Source organism: Rhagoletis pomonella, unplaced genomic scaffold (genome assembly GCF_013731165.1).
Source record: "Rhagoletis pomonella isolate Grant_MI unplaced genomic scaffold, Rhpom_1.0 Rhpom_scaffold_00009, whole genome shotgun sequence".
NCBI lineage: Eukaryota > Metazoa > Arthropoda > Insecta > Diptera > Tephritidae > Rhagoletis > Rhagoletis pomonella.
The window spans coordinates 39,748,149-39,771,630 of NW_023458563.1; positions in this window are offsets into that span (position 1 = coordinate 39,748,149).

Consider the following 23,482-nt stretch of genomic DNA (forward strand, 5'->3'; position numbering starts at 1 on the left):
GCCTGTGGAGATAAAAATAGTTTAAACTATTTTTAAAACACGATACAGTGATGGTCACTTAATAAGATACAATAAAAAATACTGGATTTGTTCAAACCATTCTACATCTACTTACCTTGAAAATCGGTATTACTTTTATATATACTTTTCTTTTTGGATGGATCGCTCATCTTGGATTTGTACATGTAAAATTATATGTACTCTGACCAGATGGATATACTTCATTCATAAGTATGTATGTATGTTTGTATTTATTATTTTTATTTATTTTTTTAAATCATGTTGTTAATTAGTTAAGTCATAAAAAAGTTATTAAGGTAAGTGATTATTTATAAGCATGTGTTTAATTTGCAATTAGTGGCAACGTAAAAGCTACTAAGTTTCAAAAATCTACACCCAAGAATGCCACACCCTTCGATAACTGAAACAATGTACACAGGGATGTAATCTTTAACATAACATAAATATGTTATAATGTTTCTTGTGGCTTAAAATGCAGCCATGCAAAACGTAGACTAGGGTTCGAAATTTCAGACTTTGGAATCGATACTGAGTATCTGGCATCGAGCTCATGGTATCGATTCTCTAAAAGTATCAGGGAAAAAGTATCGATACTACTCAGTATCGAACTCATTAAAATACGTTTTTTGGGATACTAAAATTATTTTATTCTTCAATCGTATATCTAGTTATTTCCTGAAATTAAAACAATACAAATTTTAAATTATTGATCTTTATTTCATTTCAGAACTTACTTTGACGTAAGATATAATTTTTACGTTAAATGTACATACATATATATATATATACTTTCACGAATTTCAAATTTTATTAAGATTTTTTGTAAACTTTTTGGGTATGCATTTTTGTAGCCTATTCAATTTTAGTATAATAATGTGCAAGTTTGAATTAAAAGAAAAAATTGAACGGTAAGAGGCTACACGTAAAGTTGAATAGGTTACAAAACTGCATACCCAAAAGGTTTCTAAAAATTCTGCGTTTTCGTGAACTTTGCGTAAAGTTTTATGGCCTTATTCATAAAAAACAAAAAAGGTTTATAAACTGAAAAATGTATGAAAATGTCATTTTATTAAGCTCTTTAAACCTACTTTATTTTTTATGAATAAGGCCATTAAACTTTAACTTAATGATAGAATCCATTAAACAAAGAAAATCGGGTTGCCAATGGAAGAAAAAATTCAAAAAGTGTGTTTTTTAAAAAGTTTTCGATACTAGGAGTACTTTGCAAAGTATCGAGTAAAATCACCAAATAAGGTATCGAGTATTAAAGTACTCATTTTTATACCCTCAGTATCGATGCTTACTCAATATCGATAGTATCGTTCGAACCCTACGTAGGACGGAAACCGACCTATAACATGAAATCCATCTGCTGGGTATGCTACATCTAAATTATCTTGCTCCACTTTGTTAAAAATTTATTTTAGAATTTGCATTGGCTTCTTAACACTTTTTTTGAGAGTTTGCAGATAGTTCTCAAATGCATAGGCCGAATTTTCCGTAGGATATCCGATATACTCTATCGTTTGCTTTAAATGCAACAAATTATGAACATTGTACGGTAAGCTGTTTTCACCAAAAAATATGGGAAAATTTTTCACAAATAAGTTGAGCATTGACTGTTCATTGTCTAGATTTTAAAGGACTTGCTTTGGACTACACTTTAGTCTGTATGCGCAATGAAGCAATAAAAAACAATAATACACATCCTCGTGCACATTGTTTTTTAACACGGTGACGCCTGTGTACAAAGCAAACAGTCGAAACTCTGTAGCCTTCCAATAATTAATGCCATCCAAACTTCTGGGCTTGCGTGTAAACTCCTTAGGAATATTACCTCGTAATGTCAATAGCCGATGGGAAATATTTTTCAGGTAATGCGAATTCACTTTGAAGTTTATCTTTTTGTTAACTAGGCGAACTAAAAATTTCCTAGTACCTCCCAAGTCAATGAGGAGCATGCAATCGAGAGGGATTTGTTTGATCATTAGAACATTAATTTGTTCGAATGGAGATTTCCGGGTTAAAAATATTGGGTGATGATGGTTCGAATATTTTCTTTGTAAGAAATCATTATCCGAGATAAGTGAACCTGATTCTGAGCTATAAGTAAGCACTCTGTCTATTTTTCTACCTACCTATGTACACTTTGAGCACTCGTGACTTGAAGTATGGCCGGGGGTGTCACTTATGAATGCTCGCGCCGGAGCATCGCAAACTATAGCTCTTACGGCAATTTCAATGGAGGTTTTTTTACATGGAAATCCTGATTCCAGCATTGAACCCAGTTCAGATACAAAGGGATTCAGAAACTCATCACAGCTAACGGGCTTACTGTAGCCGAGAAAAACACCCACGGGAAATATTTGACAATTTTTGATATTATTGTTAATCCTGATTAAAATAGGCCATAATTGAGCTTTAGAGCTCTTGATCAAAGATACACCATCGGCGTTAATGTCAATGGTCAATTTCATGCAATGTTCAATTGAATGTGCTAATTTTTTTATTTGGTTAGAAATACCAATTTGGAAATGTGCGCCGCCCGCCATATCTTGGACGTTTAATCCCTTTTCCCTTAATATATTTACCAAACTACGGACACATTCCCTACTGGGTCTATAATTTAAAAACCAATTCCTTAGTTTTTCGTTTATGCTAAGGGGCTCTTCCTCGACAAGTCGCCAAACATTTTGAACTTCATGCGCATTCAGAATCTGCAAAGGACTTTGCGCACCGCTATGACACGTACCTGCTCTGTCTTCCAAGCCCCCATTTCTCACTTTTTTTCAATCTCACTAAATTTTTCAAGATATTTAACTTTTTCATTTTAGATCGCACGTCTCAATGGCCTTTTGCCACTATTGCTCATAATTGCACTTTTATGTTTTATTTATGTTATTTGTTTTTGATTTTTCAAAAACTTTAATTTGCATGCAATTACAGATTTTTGTTCAAACTCCTTTTTTAGTACAACAGTCACTTTTCCTTCAACTTCAATTTTTTAATTGATTTACCCGCACTCTTTAGCTTTCAATTACTTTTATTTTTAATAGCAAGTGCTTTTATTAATAAATGTGCAGCTTATTACGTCCCGAAAACTTCAAATTTGAGCAAAACAAACGAAAATCGACGTTCGGCGCAGCAGCATTTCCCGTCAATTTCATAGCACATTTGGATTTTCGTGTTATTGGTTTCGCTTCATGTTTCATCTTTCCACTTTATTCCTCTTTCTCCAGGGTGACCGTTTTGCATCAGTGTACTAAATTGGTACTTTTTAGTGCATTCAAATTTATAAATTCCTTAATTAAATTAATAATAATAGTATAAAACTATTATATATATATATATAAAGTGGCGTTCAAAATAATAGCAGCAAAATTCAAAATGACGCTGTTGGAAACTTATCTTTATTTATTTATTGTTAATAGTTTTCCTTTAAAATATGGGTCTATCTATATCAGATACCATATAAATAAAAGTTTGTAAAGGTATTTTTAATAAAATATTAAGTTAAAATATATTTAAAATGCTTAATATAGCAGAAAACAGTGATCACGGTGGCACAGAGAAGAAACATAAGTTTTCCTTGAGGTGTGAGAATAACAAGCACAACTAATTTGACGGCTAATAATCTGAGATTTGCCTGTGTAAACGGGGTGATTAAAAACGAGCTTTGATTGAGATAATATTTATATGTGATCATACTTTTACATAAAAAAGGGTTTATGAAGTATGCAAACGTACATTTAAATAATTTGAAATCGGCAAACCTTTTTTCAAAGTCTACTTTTAAATCATGTGCAATATTTTTCAAGCCATGGAAAATGATGAAATATTATCATGAATAAAAAGATCTAGTCAAAAATATTTTTATTCTCTCCTTATAGAGACAAATTCAAGTCTTGCAAATGGTCCATCATATCGGCAAAGAACATTAACGGCTCTTTTCTGTATCAGTGACAAATTATTTTCAGTGTTTTTCACGGAAAATACATGAAAACGTTAAAATTTGTCAGTAAATATTTTTTTGTCACCGATACAGCATTGGGCTCTAAGTCAGAAAGCCAATTTTCATTCTCCAATTGCGGGCAATATTCCGATCTCAATTTGAGTATGTGTATATAAAATGAATAAAATAAAAAAAACAACACAATGAAAAAGAATGCCCAGCAAAGAAAGATATATTTTAAAAAGTAAAAAGAGCCAAAATGTTCTAAGCAAAGAGAAAGTACAAAGCGCCGCACTTTGCTAAGCAAAGGGCCGCGTTTGGCTCAAAGAGCCGCGTTTGCCCACCGTTGATATATATAAACCCAAACAATTTAAAAAGTAGTAGTTATGTAGAAAAGGAGTAGTCATGTATTGCTTTATTTTGGTACTTTTCAGTCCGATATTTGCGAGGTCGTCACACTGGCTCTCTCACTGCGAATATGCGAAAAAGAACATGGATAAGTATTCAAAATTTATTATTTGTATTTAAATGACAAATAACAAATTCATTTATGTAATAAGGGAGCATTATCATATTAAAACGACCAATAACCTTTAGAAGGAGCAACATGTAACCAATAGCTAGATTTATTACTACTTGGAGCATAATATGCTATTGGAACTAGTAATGTAACTAGTACGAAAGTGACAATTGTCTCCGAACCCACTGCAGGGTGATTATTTCTAAACGTATGTGTTCCTTTTCCTTCGTACGTGTTTATTGATACTAGTATCGCCCCGTTGTCGAAATTCGACCAGTTCACTTTTTTCACACACTTTTTCATTTTGCCTGGGAAGTTTTTTAGGTCCATCAGCACCTGTTAATCGTCTAGCTCACTTACATATATTGTTTGGTGGAGTAATATACATTCTGTTAAATAATTTAAAAATTCATAGATAGTGAAACCAAATCAGGCACCTACCGGAAAATAATACCTTTCGAACAAAAGAAGAATCATTAAAATTGGTTGAGAAGCATAGGAGCAGTAGGGAGGAATAGATTTGTATGGGATTTCGTTAGCGTATTAACCCAAATTGACCCTGTGTTGTCATATGGCAACGCAAAACACATCGTGTTTAAGAGGGTGTAAAATAAAAACCGCTTACTTAAAAATGCTTATATGAACGTTAACTAATTCCTAAAAGGTGTATCTTTCGAAACGCTTACGCTTCCCTCAGATCCTTGCTGTCTATCGAGTGTAATGCAAGTGTGTTCTTTAAACAAAATTAGAAGTGGCAGAAAACCATCAAAATGTCATATATGAAGAAGTAAAAGTGAATTTATAGAAAGGGTTTTTTTATTTACAAAACATGACAGTGATAAAATATTAGTTGAAACATTAGTGACTCTATTGGTAGTAAGTAACAATAAAAAAACAATCGTGCATGCTATATAACTTAAGAGTTTTTTAAGTCCGTTGCTATTTGGCAACACGCGGCGAAATGTGAACTGTTCCTCTTTTTACCAAATTTTGATATGTTCGCTAGCCCAAATTGACCCCGTGTTGCCATATGGCAACGCAAAATACTACCTAATCATATTATCGTATATTTCATTGTGCAAGTGTTGAAGTGGTATACAAGTGTACACTCTAAAAAATATTTGTTTAAATTTGCACATATTAAGATAGGTAACCAGTTCCCTCTCTTAATGAATGCAAATTTACTCATTGCTTGCTTACTTTTACTTATCATATATGTGGCGTAGAACAAATTTCAAATTTGTTTTTTGAGTTTTAAATATTTATTGTTCACATTTTCATAGTTTACACATAAAATGTTTAAAATTTCCTCTAAAAAATTTTCGTTTAAATTTACGCATATAAAGAGAGGTAACCAGTTTCCTCTCCTAGTGTGTGCAAAATTAAACACTGTCTGTTTACTTTTACATATCAAATTTGTCACGTAGCGCACACAAGGGTTGGGTTTTGGGGTTCAATTTATTATGATTTAAGAAATTTTGATAGAAAAAAATTTCTTTTCCATTTCTTGTTCGTCATTTTGTAAGAATTTTTCTTTTTTCTTGAGAGCTCTTTAAAGTTTAACTGCGAATGAAAACATTGTCCTAAAAATATGCAATACATACTCACTTACTGTTACTTTTTACACTTTACAGCCTAAAAAAGTTTACCACTGATATGTACTTAACAAGCATTCGAAGATTTAATTTGCTAACTTAGAATTCGTTCCACCAAAATGAGCTACATGATACACTTTACAGCCTAAAAAAGTTTACCACTGATATGTACTTAACAAGCATTCGAAGATTTAATTTGCTAACTTAGAATTCGTTCCACCAAAATGAGCTACATGATAAAAATTCAAGTTCAGCTGAATTTTCGATATTCGAAGTATTAAAAAATGAGAAACCAGAAGTCGACGAAAATGAATAAAAAAGTGTAAAAATTTCGAGAAATTATTTAATTTATTTATATTAAAATTCTTTTGTTAAATTTTGTATTACTTTTGAAAGTTGAGTGCATCTTTAACCGTTAATTTTTTCATGATTTAATGATCGGATCTAAACCAAATTACGGGACGACCTTTAAGGTACTATCTTTCCGATAAAAAAATCGGTTCACGCAGTGCAAAGTTATGCGGTGGAATAAATAAAAGAAGTAAAAATACTCCGAAGAATTGATAACCTCCCCTTTTTTGAAGCCGGTTGAAAATGTCTGAGTTCTTTGTAAATTTTATGTAAATAAAATGCAATTTATGAAACTTTAAAAAGTTATATATATTTAGAAGTATAAATCCTTTACCCCCAAAAATATATTCCTGCGTGCGCCCCTGGCACTTAGTATTTATTATTTGTAAAAAATATATTTATACTTTCAAAATGTTTGTAATTTTAAACATTTCGTCTGTATATTTATGTGTATATTTTAAACAACTCATGTTCAAAATCAAATCTTGGACATCTTGTGCGTATACTGAAACAGATTCTGGTTGAAAAATAAACACTTTTCAGTAGTAGTTTTACATGCACTTTTTAGAGTGTAGTTTGTCTGTTCCAGGGAAAACTGGTGGTGCATTCTCATCTGCTATTTCATTACCCTAGATTCCCTTGTGACCGAGCACCCCATAGATATGTAGGCTTTTGTAGCTTGTCAATTGCTTCCCGGCTGCGAAGGACGTTTATGCATGAAATACCGTATGAGGAAACTGCCGTAATTTCCGCCTGGAATAGGTGTAATTTTCAATTGATTGTCGTTTCGGTGAAGGCTTGCTCTGCAATTATCCTCATTGCGAAAACCTCTGCTTGAAATATGCTGCAATGGTCAGGTAGCCTTGCTGTCCGCCTGACCTTCAGTTCCCGGCAGTAAATCCCGGCACCCACTCCCGTAACCATTTTAGAGCCGTCCGTGAAAATGTTTAGGGATCTATGGCTAGGTTTCATTCCCTTGCGCCATCCCCCCTCCTCCATTGTGCGAAAAATCGTTTCCACTTAAAACTAGGTGCCATGAAGTCTGTGTCGCTTATGCTTCCCGCCCCAATTATGCGGTGACAAAAGGTTCTGAAATTGAATTTCCGTATGGACCGTTAATCTACGTGCGGATTTCGCAGCACGGTTTTCCGCCAATCGGCCAATGGGCGGTAAACTAAGGGTTTTTTTAAAGAGCAGCCGTCGAAGTGAACATCAGCGCTCAGCGCGATGCACAGTACCGATAGGCGCTGAACCTTCTCCATTGGCCCGAGGCATAAAGACTTTTTTGCGGCATTCCAGCACACCAAAGCGCCATAGAGCAGTATTGGGCTGACGATGCATCAGAGCAGGTGACAAACCCTAAGCGACTCCCAGCATTCTTTTACATGCATAAAGGGCGTTACTGTCCTTCTGCTGGTGTAGCATGTAAAACTATAGGACGAGTAGCCTCTGCAAAATGTGATGTGGGTTTATGTTTGAAATGTTTTGCCAATTTTCATACCAAAAATTAACTTCTTCCAATGTATTAAAACTTATAAACAATGTTTCTATTATTTCATATTTTAACCGAATACTGTCGTCTAACAATCCATCTGGAATACGCCCCGTGTTGCCATATGGCAACGGCCGATATCGGAAGAACTATACTACTCCCAAAGTTTTAGTCATATTTTTTCCTTTACTTTAACGCTACTTTTACCCTGTATATAGATGAAACCAAAAAAATCGAAAAAAAATTAATCTGGGACAATTTGGGTTAATATATAGATAGTAGATTGTGAAACCAAAGTAGGCATTCATAAGCTTATACGGAAATTTGGATAACTCGGCTCTGGAACCACCTATCGGGTCCATTTTTTGCAGGTGTATTTCACTTGATGTTAGTAATATGTATTTTGAAGCACATCGGACCATAAATGAAGTTTTTCGGCATAACTCCACTCCTACTCCACCTACTGAAAAAACAAACAAAATGCGCACCTCCCCTTTGGAATACCTTTCGAACAAAAGAAGAATCATTCAAATTGGTTGAGAAACATAGGAGCAGTAGGGAGGGATAGATTTGTATGGGATTTCGTTAGCGTATTAATATATAGATATCTGTACTGTAGTATTTTCGGACGGTACTAGCTCTTACTGCCAATATAGGAGTATTACATACATGGTCTAAATATAATTTTTTTTTGCCATTTAGTGAGGTCATTTCTAAAATTTCTTAATCCTCGTGCTTGTAGTATAAAATTACTGAAACTGAGCTTGATAACCAAAGAAAACACAATTATTGTCGCAAGTGTAAACGAAAGGAGAGTATGGGGCGTTCATGTAACAGAGTGCTTAAATTTATCACAGCGCACGGCAGTGCGCGCGAGTGATGAAAGCAGCCACAGTAGCATGCTGAAATGACTCGCTTATATATACACGAGATTTCACAGCGCACGGCAGTGCGCGCGAGTGACGAAAGCAGCTGAAAATCCGTCTACTGCTAGAAACTCAAAACAAAAACAGAACTTTTGCAACGATTCGTATGAATAAAAAAGATTTTCCGTACGTTTCAAAGGCAGTTAAAAAATGCGTATAATTTTCGTCACGAAATTGATATCATAAATTTTGTGTTTCTAGTTCAGCTTTCGTCACTCGAAAATTTTACCTCAAAGAGGGGTTTTTTATTTGATAATAATATCTGCTCGATAAAGTTATCGGTTTAGATCAGTGATACCCAAAGAGGTTCAGGTGGACCCCTAGGGGTCCACGGAAAACTCGAGGGGGTCACGTTGGCGTGAAAAAATATGGGGCCTACGAGATGTAAGTGGGGGTCCACGAAAATTTATCTGGTTTCGATAGTAACCAAACTGGTTGCTTGAAAGCCTCTTTATTTAACTTTAGTTTTTTGAGTGGTGTATAGTGCTCCTGACGCACTGCTGCACTAAAAAAAAAACGGATGTTAGTATAAAACTGAGTGGGGCGCGGCGGATACTACGTCACCATTACCTTTGTTAAAGAGATTATATAATGTTGAGTTCCCTGAAGCTGAATGTTGGCTTAAGTCCAGCACTGAGTCCGTACTCACACATTCACAATAGACTCTGGGTCAAGATATGGGGTCTTTTTCGAAGTTAATGGGGATAAGCTTCACTTTTCTCTTCGGGAATATGCTTCAGCCTTCCAGGCTGAGGTAACTGAAATTCTCAAAGCCGTGGACTACGTGGTGGAAAATAAGTGGAGGGGAAGGAGTTTACGTGTCTACAGTGACAGCCAAGCTGCACTTAAGATATTAGCCAGCCCTCTATCTAAGTACTTCCAAACTAGTAGTTCGGCAACGCAAGCCTCGACTAAATTATGTTGGTAAACATAAAGAGCTAGCTTTACACTGGGTGCCAGGTCATTTGGCCAAGGTTGGCTTAGACCGACCGCAACCAGTCATAGCACTTCCCACTTTGGCCATGGAAACCACAATCAGAAACTGGGTGAATACTTCGCTCAGCAATACTAGGAGGCATCGGGGGGATGCAGGTGGTCGAAACTCATGCTGCCTTTAGTCTCAGAAGGTCTATCTAGTTTTTTGCTCTCACTGAGCAGATGGGACTGCTGACTGGTCACTGCACGTGGCTTGCTTACTTGGTTGTTTGTCATCGATTTTTCTAGATTCGATCTTATCTCTATTGTCAGTTTCTGAATTAAAATTAAAGATTTTCGGTTTTGTTGTTTAAAGTTTTGTGTGTTTAAAAATATGATTGACTAGCAAATGCCCGCTTGCTTCGCGGCGCCTATAAGATCTTTTACGTTGGCCAATACAAAAATAGCGTTTAAACGCAAAAGCGGTCTGTAAAGTAAACATTTTTAGTTTAAATTTAAACGACTAAAGAGCGGAATTCTCCTCACAAAAAAAAAAAAAATAAAAAATTATCATGAAAGTAATAAACATTTCGGATTTGCATTAACAAAATCGGTTCATAAATAGGGCTTATATTCCACCAAATTCCGTTGGCTTGTGCATACGTATTTGATTAAGCGGTCACGTTTAAGCGATAGTTTATTAACTTAAATCAGATATAAAAAAGTGCAATTACACAAAACTAAATAAACAAACATATACTGTTTAAAAACTAAATAAAACTTCTATTAAGTTTATTATTACAAAGTGAAGTTTAATAAAAAAATAAAAAAAAACTACTACAAGTGATATTAACACTTTAATTAATGAGTGACCAAGGCTCACCTTCAGAGCAAGGTCACTCTCTGCAGAGAAAAGCAGATATTTTTTATCAGCGAAATGCTCTTAATAGCCAATATTCAGCTGTAGATACAAGCTCAAATGCATTGTTACAACAAAACGCATCAATAATGACAACATATGAAGAGCGGAATGCTCTCTCTGATATTGATGACTTAGACATGAACAACGAAAGTGATAATAAAGTGGAGTGGCAAACTGTGACAAATAAACGTCGCCAGCTAAGTTCTCCCACTGGTAATCACAAGCGTTCGAAGCTAAACAGCAATTTGAACTTAATAGACACTACTAGTGCTAGTACGAAGACAAGCAACAATAACAATGGTAGCAGCGCAAACAGGTTTTCCAGCCTACATGATGATTGTGACAATGATAACGTAGCAGAGAAAATCAGTGAAGAGGCGACAACAAAACCACCACCAATTATCATACCAAATATTTCTGACATCAGCGGCATGATTAAGTATATTGTAAGCATTATTGAAAAATCAGAATTTAGTTATAAGGCTTTGCGGGATGGTCAAATTAGGGTAATGGTCAAGTCAATAGATTCATATAGAACGTTGATAAGTGATATGAAAGGAAAAAAAATTAATTTCCATACTTATCAACTGAAGCAAGAGCGTGCCTATAGGATTGTTGTAAAAAATTTACACTACTCTACTCCGGTAGATGCAATCAAGCAAGAAATAGAAAGTTTGGGGTTTCAAGTCAGGAATGTCAGCAATATTAGAAGTAAATTTACAAATATGCCCTTGTGTATGCACTTTGTTGACCTCGAACCAAACAACAAAAACAAAAATATCTTTGATATAAAATTTTTAGGTAATGCCGTAGTTAAGGTTGATCCTCCGAAGAAGGTAAGTGACATCGTTCAATGCCATCGGTGCCAAGAGTTTGGACACACGAAATCTTATTGTACAAAGTCCTACAGGTGCGTGAAATGTGGACTTGATCACGCAACTGCTGAATGCGTAAAAAGCAAAGACACACCTGCGAGATGTTTTAATTGTTTGCAAAATCACCCAGCGAACTATAAGGGATGTAAAGTGTACCAAAACCTTGTGAAAAAACCAAATATGCCAGACAAAAGACACACAGTTCCCACATACTCTTATACTCCTCAAAACTTTCCTCAATTAAATAATACTCCAGTTTTCGAAAACCAATTTGTCAATCCAAATGTTACTTATGCACAACGCGTTCATAGTAATGCAGGCCAAGAAAACAATGTACTTCAAAAAATTGAAACATTACTTGCCAAACAACTTGAGCTTACTCAAAGTTTGTTTAATATAATGTCCACTTTATTAGAAAAATTATGCAAATAAATCTTCGTATAGCTATTTGGAACGCCAATGGACTCAATAACCACACCGAGGAAGTAAAAATGTTCCTTAATTTAAATCAAATTGATATTTTATTGGTGTCAGAAACCCATTTTAATAACAAAACTTATTTTAAAATTATCGGTTACGATCTCATTTGTGCTAACCAACCAGACAACAAAGCCCATGGGGGATCTGCAATTTTGATTAAATCCGGTCTTAAATACGAAGGTTTAGAAGAAATCAGAGAGCATTATTTACAAGCTGCTGGGGTTAAAGTAAAATGTGACGATCAATATCTACGAATTTACGCAGTATATTTTCCTCCACGTTTTAGCATAAAAACTGACCAATACGTTGAAATTTTTAAACGTTTCGGTTCTAAATTTTTTGTAGGCGGAGACTTCAATGCAAAACACCCATGGTGGGGCTCTAGGCTCATTAACCCGAAAGGAAGAGAGCTGCAAAGATGCATCTCCCAAAAAAACTATACAATTTTGTCAACAGGCACACCGACATATTGGCCAAGCGATCCAAGAAAAGTTCCGGATCTCCTAGATTTTGTCGTATACTCTGGTATACCCAGCCGAAGGCTAAGCATACAGCATAGTAACGAGCTTAGCTCCGACCATTCGCCTCTAATTGTAACGTACAATGACAATGTCCACAATGTTTCTAAGAAGTATAAGATCCTTACCCCAAAAACTGACCTAAAATCTTTTCAATATTGGATAGATAAACATATCGATTTAAACATGTCAATAGAAACAGGAGTCGAACTCGATGCAGCAATAGAAGCATTCACTAATGTTATTCATGAGGCAGCGTATTTGTCCAGCCCCTTGAGAGAGAAACTCCCTTCTAATGACCATGTACAAGTCCCTCCTGAAATACTACTTCTAATTAATAAAAAAAGAAGATTACGAAAAATCTGGCAGGAAAACAGATACCCCGCTAATAAAAGAGCACTGAATAAAGCTACGAAAGAACTCAAAACAAAACTATCTGATCTCAGAAATAAATCGTTTAGTTCTTTCATCAAAACACTTGAACCTACAAAAAACGATGAACACAAAATCTGGAGGGCTACTAAATATATAAAGCGGCCGATCAAGCGTAATGTCAGCATTAGGGATTCTAATGGGGTATGGTGCAGAAGCGATGAAAGTAAAACAGAGGCTTTTGCCAAACACCTCTATCAAATTTTTCAGCCAAATCTTCCAATTGCCGCCAATGACGATGCGGAGTTTACAAATTTTCTTGAATCCCCATGTCAAATGGATTCTCCGATCAGCCGGATATCAAAAAGTGAAGTATCTGAAGAAATACTTAGACTAAATAACTGCAAGGCTCCTGGATATGACTGCATTGATAGCAAAGTAGTTAAAGCTCTACCTCAGAAAGCTATTGAATTCCTTACAATAATCTACAATGCTATTCTCAATGTCACTACCCAACACAATGGAAATGTGCTGTTGTTGTTATGGTGCCAAAACCAAATAAACCCGAAAACCTTCTTAAGTCTTACCGCCCTATTTGTTTGCTTGTAACGTTCTCGAAAATATTCGAACGAATATTTTTGAAGAGAATGTTACCAGTAGTAGAGGACCACAACATCATTCCCGAACATCAGTTTGGGTTCAGGGTAAGACATGGCACACCAGAACAATGCCACAGGGTTGTAAATGTAATTAGGGATGCGCTAGAACGGAAGCAATACTGTTCTGCAGCTTTTTTAGATGTTCAACAGGCTTTCGACAGAGTATGGCATGTGGGACTTCTATACAAAATTAAAAAACTCTTGCCAGCACATTTCTATTTGATCCTTAAATCCTATCTGAGTGAAAGGCACTTTTATGTTAGACACCGAGATGCGTCTTCAGAAATATACAATATTAGCGCTGGTGTGCCCCAGGGTAGTGTGTTGGGCCCCGTCCTATACACAATATTTACTTCCGACATGCCAATAACAGAAGAAGTGGAAGTGGCTACTTACGCTGACGATACAGCCTTCATAGCTTCTAGCGATTCACCTGCAAAAGCATCCTCTTTGCTGCAAAACCAACTAAATATTTTAGAAATTTGGCTTGATAAATGGAGGATCAAAGTTAACTCCGACAAGTCTACCCATGTCACCTTTACGTTAAGAAAAGATAACTGCCCTAGAATATTTTTAAATAATGCTGTAATACCAACGAATACCAAGGTGACATATTTAGGAATGCATTTAGATCGACGCCTTACTTGGAAATCCCATATTAAGGCCAAACAAGAGCAGCTTAAAAATAAAACCAAGCGAATGCACTGGCTGCTTGGTCGCAAATCTCAGCTTAGTTTAGAAAACAAAATAAGACTATATAAAGCTATTTTAAAGCCTGTATGGACCTACGGTATACAGCTTTGGGGAACTGCTAGCAAATCGAATATAGAAATCCTGCAACGCTACCAATCAAAAACTTTGCGTGCTCTTGTTAACGCCCCTTGGTTTGTCACAAATGAAGCAATACACAAGGACTTAGATATCCCATTTGTAAAGAGTGAAATTCCAAACTTTTCTAACAGATATCTTGCACGGCTGTCAAACCATGTAAATACGAATGCTATATGCTTATTAGACTCAAGTAATGAAACAATACGACTGAAGCGTAATCATATCTTAGACTTGCCATTTCTCTAATTTTGCTGAATTAAATTATTTATTTAACACTAAATAAAAAACAAAATACATAAGTTCCTATATGAAGATAAGCAACTCATTAGTACAAATGAAATTTAATACATTTAAGATATAAGATTTGAACAAATATCGTAATTTTATATGTAGTTTTGCATTTGTGCAAATACTACCGCTGCTATTAGATTATAAGACCTAATTTGCTGAATATCATTGTATTAAGATAGATTGCAAATAAAATATTTACACTAAAAAAAAAAAAAAAAAAAAAAAAAATAAATAGGGCTTTTATCGGGTCCATTTTTCGGAAATGCTTTTTTCATTATGCAGGTAGCTAATACTTTGAATTTGAACGAAATCGGTTCATAAATAAGACTTTTATAAATAACCCGACTCACGCACCACCTAGCGGGTTAATTTTTGGTAAACGTATTTTCCACCATGCTGGTAGCTTACATTTTGAATTTAAAAGAAATCGGTGGATAAATACGACTTTTATAAATAACTCGACTCCAGCCCACTTAGCGGGTCTATTTTTCTCATACGTACTTCTCATTACGGAGGTAGATAGATAGATAAATTATGAGGTATGCACTGCGACCTGATGGTCTATTGTGCCCTCCACTCTTCACAATACTTCCTTCAAGCCAAGAACCCCCAGGAAGTCCAAAAGCTTCTTTGGGGATAAGGAGTGTATGTGCTCTAACTGTGGCCACATGCAGCCCAGACTCCTCTCACGTCTTCTACTGACTGCATCACACTCGATGAGGATGTGGAGTGGCGTTTCACTGGAGACGTCGCAGAACCGGCAAAGGTCATTTGATCGTAACCCCAGTTTATACATATGCCCTCCCAGCCTGCAGTGCCCTGTAAGAAAACCTGTTAATATCCTCAGCCTCTCTTTTGGGAGGCTAATTAGACTTTTGAATCTACTCTTGTTGTACCCTCCTGGCAGGCTTTTTGCCTGTCGCATATCTACCGAACTCTGCCAGTTCGAGTCCCTCATATTGTCCCTCTCCTCCCTGAGCTTTTCCTTAATAGTGTTGTGACCCACTCCCAGGAAGGGCTCAGGGCCAATTGGTGTAATGGCTGCCGCCTCTCTAGCGAGGCAGTCCGCCGCTTCATTCCCCTCTGGTCCCATATGGCCAGGCACCCACGCCAGTTTGACGTTGTTGTGCCTACCAAGGGATTTGAGTCTCTCTATGCACCCAAGGACTAGAGACGATTTGATTTCGAAGGATAACATAGCCTTGAGTGCCGCCTGACTGTAACTAAGAATTACAATCCTCTCATTACGATATCCTTTATTAATGATGGTCTCCGCACACAAGTAGATGGCGTAGACTTCAGCCTGGAAAATGCTCGGATACTTCCCCATCGGGATAGAGATCCTGGACCTAGGTCCGAAAATTCCAGCCCCTATTCCTTCCGGGGTCTTTGAGCCATCTGTGCACCATTGCAGTGTACTATCCAGAAGGAGTCTCTCAAATGAGGAGGCACTCCAGGTTGCCTTACTGCTTAACTCAGTTTTAAACCTCTTTTTAAACCTTATGGTTCTACATACATATGTCATCCCTCGGAAGCATGGCTAGCGGCAGCGAGGACCCTAGCTTCGCCATGTTCCTAGAGAAACGACCTTACCTCTTCCATACCCCTCTCTAGTGAAATTGAGCAGAGTTCTTTTGGCAGCCAGTTCTATAGTTATGTACAGGGGCTCGAGTTCAAAGACCACTTCCAGCGCTGTCGTCGGACATGTGCGCATCGCTCCCGTTATGCATACACATGCCAGTCGTTGTAGCTTGGTGAGCGATTGTCTCACCGTAGCCAGAGTTGTTCTTGAAACCCAGGCCACTGCCCCATATGTCACTATTGGCTGCACTATCATGGTGTAAAGCCATCTCAGGATCCTGGGGCTGCAACCCTAGGATTTTCCCGACAGACGCTTATACACCATTAATGATTTCGTAGCCTTGGATGTGGTCTCATCCACGTGTTTCTTCTATAGAAGTTTGGTGTCCAGGATTAGTCCTAGGTACTTCACTTCGCTAGCGACATTGGCCACGACCCCACCCAAGGTAATGTCCCTCATCCCCGGTAGGGCCCCTAGTGAATGGAACGATGGCGGTTTTGGCTGGGTTTATACTCAGCCCTAACATGGCACACCATTCCCTTGTTAATCTTAGGCCTCTTTGAACGATGTCGCAGAGGGTGCTCTCAAACTTCCCTCTGGCAATGATTACTATATCGTCCGCATAGCCTTGGCAGCGGATACCATTGTCAGAGAGAAGCTGAAGAAGTTCATCCACTACTAGGCTCCATAGAAGGGGGGATAGCCCCCCCCCCCACTCTGTGGACAGCCCTTTTTCGTTTGTGCTTGTACCGCGCTGTCCCCTACATCGGTTTCAGCGATTATCGTAAGCAGCAGTTTATCCACCCAGTTGCAGATCACCGGCTGTACCTTTCTTCTCTCCTGAGCCATGCGCACCCCCGAGTGAGACATATTGTCAAACGCTCCATCTATATCAAGGAAAGCACATAGTACTATTTCTCTACATTCAAAGGCCTCCCGAATTTCCGTTGTCAGTTGGTACAGGGCTGTGTCCGTAGACCTACCAACCCTATATGCGTACTGACAGGGGTATAAGGGTGTTGCCTTTAGAATATTATGTCCGATATGGTTGTCCACTATCTTCTCCATTGCCTTCAAGACAAAGGAGGTAAGACTTATTGGTCTGAATGACTTCACTAGCGAATAATCTCTTTTACCCACTTTCGGGATAAAGATTACTCGCGCCCTACGCCACAGCTGTGGAATGTAAGCCTCCGCAAGGCTGCTTCTCATTATCTCCACTAGGTGCAGTGTTAGGGTTTCTCCACCCTGTTGTAACATGACTGGCCGGACGCCATCCACACCTGGGGCTTTGAATCGCTCGAACGAGCCCAGCGCCCATCCGACTGAATTCTGGGTGAATAAGCTTCTGGCCAGTTTCCAGTCAGATGGTGGTGGTCTGGTCCGTCCAACGTCTGGCTCCAGATCAATGGGGGTGGCCTCCGGGAAGTGTGCCTCAAGCAGAGTGATAGCTCTCTCTTCCAAGCTTCTAGTGTAGGTGCCGTTACTGCGTTTGAGCGCAAGTTCCGTTTCCACCGTTCCTCTAGCTAGAACCTTGTGTAGCCTTGCAGCTGCTGGGGTATTCGAAATACCTTCACAGAAGGTCCTAAAGTTGGTTCTCTTCGCCTTCCTAATCTCTTTGCAATATATCGTTAGCTTAGCTGCATATTCATCCCAACCTCCCGTGCGCTTGGCCTTGTTGAATAGTCTGCGCACTTCTGTCCGGAGCGCTGAGAGCTCCCTTGACCACCAAGCGTTTTTGGACGCCAGGTTTGGTTTGGTCTCGGGGCAGCTGTAGTTAAAGGCGTCGGTCATAATGTTCGTTAGCCTGTTAACCTTATTTTCTAGCGAAAAACAGCCCTCTCTATTATTTTCCCTCTCTAAACCTGGTAGGTTCAAAGCTAAAAGCTCTCTGTATTTGTCCCAGTTGGCGTTTCTGGGGTTCCTCATCGGAGCGTAAGCCTTGACCTCCGCTCCCAGCACAAATTGGATAATTCTATGGTCAGACATGGAAGGCTCCGTGGACACCCTCCATTGTCTGACCAGATCGTTACCCATATTGTTGCTGAGGGTCGGCTCAAGGACCTCTTGTCTTACTCTAATGATGAATGTCGGGCTACGTCCCACATTATTAATACTCAGATCTTCACTCAATATATATTCTAGTAACGACTCACCCCTCCTGTTTATGTCGGAACTTCCCCACACAACGTGGTGAGCATTCGCATCTGCGCCGAGGATTTGTGGAAGTCGGGCCTTTCAGCAGTGCGCCACCAATCTTTGTACCTCTATAGGGGGTATGTTGTTGGAGTCCCGTGGAAAATAAGCGGCAGCGAATACTAGATCTTTGGGTCTTCCGTCCACCCTAAGCGTAACCTGCACTGCCACTAGATCTTGTGTTAGTAACTCTGTAATGCAAAATAATCAATATTGTTTTTAAGCACTACACATGCTCTGGGCCTCTCAGCAGAGAGGTCCCATATTACCTTATTTCTTGCTCCTTTGAGGCCCCTTACCTGGCCTCTGTAAGTCCACGGCTCCTGAATAAGTAATATGCCCAGATCGTCCGTCGAAAACCTGCTTGCAATTACAGCCGAGGCTGCAATCGCATGATGCAGATTGATTTGGGCTACTTTCAAGGGCGGTGGGTTCCTCATCATTGCTCGTCGAGATCCGAGAGCCGTAGATCGCCCTCGCTTCTTCCGTCGAGCTCAAGTCGCCTCATATCTAGACCGTCCAGCAGCTCCTGTGTAGAGGGGACTTGCCCCTGCATGAGAGCCCCCGAGCTCTGCCCACCGGTACCTCCTGGACTTGAAGGTTGGGTTTGAGGTGTAGGCTGACGCGCTCCCTGTCTCCGTTGGAGCAGGGGATTGCCATCTACCTTGGCGTCTTCTTCGCCCCTTTCCTTCTCGTCCGCTGCCTTCTGTCCCCAGCGCCGCATTGTTACAAAGCTGAATCTGTAATTCAGCTTGTATCCGGCCCTTCTGACTCTGCAGTACGAATCTTCGTCGATGCCTACATTAAGACGTAGACCGTTGTCCTCTATGGCGCTCGAAATGACGCGCACGCAGGGGTGTTGAGCCCTGCGTTTTGCGCCCTCAGCAGCCCAAACGCATAATCTGACGATTTGTCAGCACTCCTCGGCAGAAAGATGGACATATTGTGCATCGGTGGAATGTCATCGCCACGTTCCACGTTCTTCCAGCCATTTTTCCGTGCCCTCGTCTTTGCAGTCCACTAGCAACATTCCGGGGCGAAAGTAAACTCCGCAGAACGCCAGCGGGTGCGACTACCCCTTGAAAACCTCATCCATAATGGCGTCCTGTAGGGTAGTCAACTCCTCCGGACTCAGCGCCTCCGCAGGGTAGTCTCAAGGCAGTACCGCCACCCTGATGCCCCTAAGAGAATCCGAGTAACTAGGCGTCTGCCCTCCCCCGCCCCGCGAGGACGTTGGTTCCCAGAGCCTACCCCCGGGTCCCGATGCCTACCCCCGGGTCGATGCTCCCGGTGCTCCTTCGGATCGGGAGTCTGGGGTGTTAAATGCCCGCTCTTCCACTTTGCAGCGGATGCGGTCTCGTTAGACCCCCTTTTCTTCCTACCTTCGTCGCTATTCTTGGTGTCTCTGCGATCATGCCCACTCTTCCGCTTTTCAGCGGGTGCGGTCTCGCCTGTACGCCTGCCTTTGTGGTGTCCCTCACCCCGCTTATCACCTAGTGCGTCCCTACCTTTCTCGCTGTTGTGCCCGCCCGTCCGCCTATCGGCAGGTGCGGTCTGTTTGCGGGAGCGCTCGTGCATGTTGTTCTGATGCCCGCCCTTCCGCTCATTCGCGGGTGCGGTCGCTTTATTCTGTCCCGAGGACGGTATGGCAAGGGCAAGTTCCCTAGCCACCTCGGGTGCCTTACCTTCTTGCAGGTACCTCACGTACCGTTTCGAGGCTGCCCCACTGAGGCCAAGCCGCCGGCGGTCATCTAGGGCTCCTGGTTGCCCCAGAGGCGGAAGTGTGGGCGGTTTTTCCCGCCTATCCCGGTGGCGTTCCTTCTCATGCCTCGTAGAGTCGCGAGATGCCGTGGAGCTACGGCTGCGGGACCTGTCCCGCGCTTGAGCTGGTTCGCTATCGTGCCTTCTACGGTGCCTTCTCTGCTGCTCGGTGGTCTCATGCCCACCTGTTGGCCTTAATGCCCTCTCGTGATAGATGCCCGAACTAGTGCAGGGCTCCTCATAGTCCTTCGCATGCTCTATAAATAGAGCTGCCTCAGCATCGGAGAGACTATTTAAAAAGTTCTTCCTCCGAGTCTCTTTGGTTGCTTTTTTTTTTTGTCTTCTTGTCTTTTTGTTGTTGTTGTTATGGTTTTAGTTTCTTTAGTTGTATTCATCTTGTTCGTACGACCGCGTGTCTGACTCGCCAGACGTAGCAGTCTATTAATAATAGGATCTCGTCGTCCGCCGCGCCAGAGCCCCTTGTCGCGGTAAGGCCACCGTTACTCCTCGATGCGGCCAGGTGTAGAGAAGGCGTCGTTCTAATACAGCCGGTTTCCCTCCTGGCTGCAAACCGTCCAATGGGCACGGTGTCGCCTCACACCCTGGATTATGAGGTGGCAGTTCTTGGTCACCGTCCGCCAGCGGCCCTAAGCTGAGTCAGGGTAGCGCGGATGCTACGAGAGCATTCGCGTTACCATAATTCAGGGGAGGACCGATTGACGATTCGGCTAAGCCCCTGCACTAATGACAAGGTGCCTGCCCTAGCGGGGGGTAAATTATGGAGGTAGCACACGTTTTGAATTTGAACGAAATCGGTTCATAAATACGACTTGTATAAATAACTCGACCCCAGCGCCACCTAGGGAGTTTTTTGGTAGCCTATAATAGGACCATATATGCAGGGTATAAGCTCTGAAAATTTTACTGAAATCTATGCAGTAGTTTTTGAGTTAACTCCGAACAACGAAAACGGGTATTATTTTATATATATAGATAAATGTTTTTCGTATCGCTTTAAAATTTGGACTGATAGAACTAAAAATTATGCCATCAACACAAATAAACTATTTTACAAATACGCCACATGCAAATTCACGAGTGAGCCGAATATATAAGAAGTTTATGGTGAATATAATATAGATAACGCTAGCTCTCGGAGTGCTCTTTAAAAATATAACTCCTCAGAGCGAAAGAGTACTTTAACGGCTTTATGAGATCTATTTTTTAAAACTTGCAAGTGTGTAAACACATGCTTTTAATAAAAAGAACACAAGAGGATATTTTATTTTTATTTTTGCCACTCCAAATTTAGTTTTGGAACTTACCCGCGATGCAAATTTACGTTGTTAGATCTAATCTTCCCATTTTTTGATGAGCTTTGGAAATATGTTAGAAATGTAACAGCAGTGGGTCCACCGAAACCAGAAAATTTTTGAAAAGAGTCTACGAGAAAAAAAGTTTGGGAACCTCTAGGTTAAATGAATACCACTAGTAACTTTAGGTAGTTGGTATTCCAATACTGAAAAATAAAGCCCCCCAAGAACTCTTTTATTTGTATTTATATTCCCTAATAACATTTTTAATTTCCGGAGTTCTGACCTGAAAATCAGTTGATTTTAAGAAAAAGTTTTAATACCAAATTTTTTTTAAACAGATTACACTGTGCGACAAAAACAAAAAGATATCGAAACCCATGAATCAATCAATATACTTATGAAAGTGTGGGCCCAATATAGTAAAACTGCGTTTTTGTTTTTCTCTCTGGCGTCAGGATTTTTTAAAGGGACTTAGTAGTTTCAAAGATATGATTAATTCCAAAAATTATTTAAATGGTCATTCCAAAGTAAAAGAACAGTATTGGTACCAAATGAAAGAGAAAATTCTGTAGAATTAAAAAAAAAAAATATGGTCGAGTGCTTATTAGTCCTTAACATATAATTTTTTCGACAATAATTATTGTAAAATATCAAGGATATTCAACGATGAAATGTGAAAAGGACATTTTCAACACCTAATCGCCCTTATGCACCAAAAAATTTAACCGGTCTTAAGTCGCCACAATTTTCTCTTTAATTTCGTAGTCATACTATTTTTCTACATTGCACTGATTTTTTTAAAATAATTTTGTGAAGTAAATACATTTTCAAATTTAAAAGTCCTTAAAAAAAACTGACGTCAGAGAGAAAAATTAAAAACGCAATTTTACTATATTTGACCCATGGTTTCGCGAATATATAAAATTTAGTGTGTGTAAAATTTACTGTCGGTGGTTTTTGCCGAAGCTGAGCAATCAGCCGTATGTTAAAGAATATCGGCAACCCGAAGCCGAAGCCGAACCTTCGGTCGGACTAAGTATTATTTTCTTTTTATCGAGGAAGCATTGTAACGTAAATTTTAACGTTTACCAAAAAAAGCAATATTTTCTGTTGAAACGATTCAGTTTTTTCTCGTTTTTTATTCAGTTTAGGTAATTACCAAAATAAACCTATTTTGGTTTTTAACGAAAAGAAATTCAAAGTTTTTTATTCAGTTTAGGTAATTATCAAAATAATTATATTTTGGTTTTTAAAGAAAAGAAATTCAATATTTAATGCTGAAGCTGTAGCATGCATTTAGGTGCTAGGTGTTAATAGTGAGCTGGCAATGGCATACTACAACAACTTTTCGTTGATTTATTTTGTTTCGATGTTAACGATTGGTGATTTATTTCGTTTCAATGTTAACGATTGAGTTTTGTTTCGTTAATTTAGCTCTGAAACGAAACGAAATTGTTTTGATAAGTTATTTTTGCGCATTAACAAAACGAATTGGATTCGTATAGTTTGTTGAGCATCTCTGCTTTTTGTGGCTCACTTTTTATGATCTTTGAATTGTTGAATTTGTCTCCTCTGAAAATATCAGAATTACTGTGAAAAAAATTCATTTTCTCTTACATTTTGTATGGAATGGCCTTTTTGTCGATGTTCGACTGATTTCGATGATTTTTTTTTTAACTGAAGCTTCTTTAGCGGCGGCTGTGAATTGAAAAATTAACATGGCGAGTGCAGCGGACATGTATTTTTAATGTTGATACTAACTTATATACAACAATTTATATTGAGCTCGAGGCCGTTTTTAAACGAAAATTTATTGTGGAAAAGCAACAATAATTTGAAAAAATGGTAGAAGTGATAGCAATTTCGGAAATCACCACATTTCCTCATCAGACTTCTTTCAGTAGGAT